Source organism: Physeter macrocephalus, chromosome 11, assembly GCF_002837175.3.
Source record: "Physeter macrocephalus isolate SW-GA chromosome 11, ASM283717v5, whole genome shotgun sequence".
NCBI lineage: Eukaryota > Metazoa > Chordata > Mammalia > Artiodactyla > Physeteridae > Physeter > Physeter macrocephalus.
In genome coordinates, this window is record NC_041224.1 from 7,733,812 (window position 1) to 7,737,306 (window position 3,495).

The 3,495-nt window shown below is 51.4% G+C and overlaps 2 long non-coding RNA genes across 3 annotated transcripts in view; both read right to left on the minus strand.

Annotated features, from left to right (window-relative positions):
* The window catches only part of LOC112062309 (uncharacterized), a 4,554-nt gene extending 1,449 nt beyond the window's left edge, over positions 1-3,105 (minus strand). Inside the window, exons 1-3 of the long non-coding RNA XR_002890659.2 lie at positions 3,094-3,105; positions 1,828-2,033; positions 458-523 (exon numbers count right to left, since the gene is read on the minus strand). This is a non-coding gene — a long non-coding RNA (uncharacterized lncRNA). The remainder of the gene's footprint in view (positions 1-457; positions 524-1,827; positions 2,034-3,093) is intronic.
* LOC102985498 (uncharacterized) overlaps positions 1-3,495 on the minus strand; it is a 69,356-nt gene that overhangs the window by 26,053 nt on the left and 39,808 nt on the right. The window lies entirely within an intron of this gene.

Here is a 3,495-nt window from a genome sequence, read left to right on the forward strand (position 1 = left end):
AAAAAGAGCATCTTAGAGAAAATCTTTTGATCTTTAGCAATCCCTAAGTAGTGACCCCCCCCCACCCCCCTGCCAGTAAGAGTTATGTGATGTGAGGATATTTGAGCCACGCACCGTTCTGGGCATTGAGATTCTATTTATGTATAGAGCCAACATTTGAAAAGTATGCCCTTTGTTTCCCGTTTCAAAGTATGACGCTTCATGAATGCATCGGAGATTATATCTGAAAACAGATTTACGCCAAACATCTTGTCTAGCAAACTCCGCACAAGTTAATGTCCTTTGCAGAAAATAAACAGTTGAAGGAGTGAAACTGTTCATATTACGCATGTGGGTAAGAAGCCATTTCTACACTCATTTTCAGAGTACCTCTGAATTTCCAGAAGCAGCTTTCTTTTAGGCTGGCTGGTTTAAGTGCAATTTTAAAACAATGTGAATTTTCCCACTGTCCTCTTACCTACAACCCCTGAAAATGTTTCTTCTCTGAGAATCCAGTCCTGATTTTTTTCATGGTCAAGTTAAGCTGCAACAAACAAGGCAAGATCCTATTTACTTTTCGTTGTAAGTAGGTCTCCGCTGTTTAAAATAGCGTGGTCTTCTGCATCACAACCCTGATGCCGAGGAACTTAGCACTTGGCTACTAATCGGTCCTGGAAAATGGACTGCGGGCAAGATTTTTGAATCTTGATATACAGCTGCTCTGCCCCTCTCTTCGAGAATGACGGGTAATGGAATCACAACCAAATTTACTTAGAGGGAGAGCTCAGCAAACGCTGGTAAAAAATTGGAATTCTACTCTATAGCACAGGGAACCATATTAATATTTTGCAATAACCTATAAGAGAAAGGAATCTGAAAAAGAATATATATACATATATGTACATATAGATATAACTGAATCACTTTGCTGTACACCTGAAACTAACATAACCTTGTAAATCAACTATACTTCAATTAAAAAATTAAAAATCTCAAAAAAATTTAAAAATTAAAAAAAAAAGAATGAGAATCCTTCCGGCTGGAAGAGCGATGATGAAGGTGCAGAAGGCATCACTTGAGTTCCAGAGGCAATGGCGGGGAAAATCTCATCTCTCAGACCACAGTCCTCTGTGACCCGTTCTACTGACACTTGACCTAAGTAGCTACGTTAACCTACTGGAGGTTGGCTGTTCAAAGTTTAATTAATCAGCTACTAGCATTTAAGTCAAATGTATGCTTATCATGAGAATTCTTCATAGAGTTGACTCCTGGACGACCCAGGGGGTTAGGGGCCCCGACCTTCCATGAAGCCCGAGTGTAATTTAGAGCCGGCCCCTCCGTAACCGAGGCTCCTCTGTGTCTGCCACTCAGCATCCACGGGTCAAACGACCCGCTGATCGTGCGGTGCTATACTTATTGGGGGAAAAAATCTGCACATAAGTGGACCCTCGCAGTTCAAACTCATGTCGTTCAGGGGACAGCTGTACATACCAGAGTTTTAAAAATTATAACAGCACATAAATTCGATACTATTGTCTCTCATCGCAAAGTGCCTGAGGCACAGAGAGGCTAAGGAAGGCCTCCAAAGTCACACAGCTAAGCAGTGGGGAGCTGGAGTTTAAGTCAGGCAGCACCAGCCGCTGAGGCCTGCCTCTTCGCTCCACATCCTCGACTCTCCCCTTATCGTCAAAAAACAAGGGAGGGGTTTGTCCCAGGACGTGACAAAGAGGCCAAGATGAGGGAGCCAACCTTGATGGGGGCAAATTCATCCTGTCTGGCTCTCCCATGGCCGGTCCTTCCACCCCCGGGGCCCAGGAGGAGATGGGGGAACCGGGGCAGCGAAGTTACCATTTAGCTCCAACCACACCCCCAGCTGCAAAGCGTTGCTTAGATGCTCCTGGTTCGGACACAGCGCAGCAGGCCAGTCAAGGCTCTAGACTCCTTGCGGTTCAGAAATCCGTTTGTCCCGCCTCAAGCCCTCTCCTCAAACTCACTTCACCATGGCACCCCGACCTCACGATGGTTCTGCAGAGAACAGTTCTGAAATCACCGAGCTGCAGAAGACCACAAAAATAATACGTTGGACACCACGGCTACTCTGTTCCAGGTGGATCCCCCGGCGGTAGCGGCGTGAAATGGTCACCGCCTGCCCTCACAGCCAAAACAGAAACGCTAGCAACGAGCTGCTCGTTAACTTAAGGAAAGCCTGATCATTCTCCAGCCCAACCAACTGCTTAGGGAACACGGGGCTGGGTATGGAGACTCTGTCCATGAACAGAAAGGCCGGTTTCTGCCTCCAGGGCTCACAGGTGGATAGGGGTGATGAACGTTGCCCAGCTGGACTCGTCAGGAGTATTAAAAAAAAAAAAAAAAGTGCCAGGTGCTACTGGATCACTTCATAGGAAGACCTTCTCTTATGGAGGCACCAGGGAAGTCACACTTCACCCGAGGCCTAAAGAATGAACAGGAGATAAACCGATGTGGGGGGGAGGCCATGCAGAGGGACCCGCGTCAGCAACAGGCCTTCTCCTGGTAAGCTTCCACCCCGGCTTCCCGCCTCTGCTTAGACCCCTTCCCTCCCTAGAAGCTGGCTTTAGGGACCCCCCCCCACCCATTTCCTGTTAATAGCACTCATCACCCAGAGTCCACCCCGGCTTCCCGCCTCTGCTTAGACCCCTTCCCTCCCTAGAAGCTGGCTTTAGGGACCCCCCCCACCCATTTCCTGTTAATAGCACTCATCACCCAGAGTCCCGGTTAGCTGTTTACTTTTGCACAGCATCCCTGGCAAACGGGCCACACCCCGAGGCCTGGGTGGCCTGTTTCTTTATTTCCCTCGTTCACAGGACGGACACGCCATAGAATGTGTGTGGAAGGAGGAAAAGCAGGGCAGGAGGAAAGAGGGCGCCAAGCGATGAGACAACACCTCCCTGCAGCCACAGGTTCACTCTCCGCCATGCCCTGGTTTCGGTCAAATGGAAAACGACAGCAGTTGGACCCAGTGGTCCCAAGGACCACACCCCGAGCCCTTCGCGCGTTAGTCTGGCGCCCAAACGTGTGTGTGAGGCGGGGAGACGATGAAGAATAAGATGCAGCGTCCGTGTTCAGGGAGCTTACGATCTAGGGGTGGGAACTCCACAGAAACGCAGTCCTCTCAGCCGTCCATCGTTTCGCCAAACTATGAAGCAGAAAAGGCAGGACGAGTCTGGGTGCCGCCGTCCAGGCAGGATTCCGGCCTTGCCCGCTGACAGCTGCCTTTACAACCGCCCGCCGGGGCCCTGCACGAGGAATCCCTGATGGATGCCTCTCTCTGCTCGCCACGAGCTTTCCCGCGCCTTCGCCGGCTCTTCCCAGCGGGGGTGGGAGAGCCCCAAAGCCTTCTGTCCGCGGGGCTGCCCGAGCCCTCCTCCTCGCAGGGCGGGACCCGGGCCCGCCCCGTCTGCAGACCCGGGACGCCTCCGCGCGCCGCGGGCTAGGGGACCCGCGCGCCCACTCGCCCCGCCGCCCCCCCCCCGCACG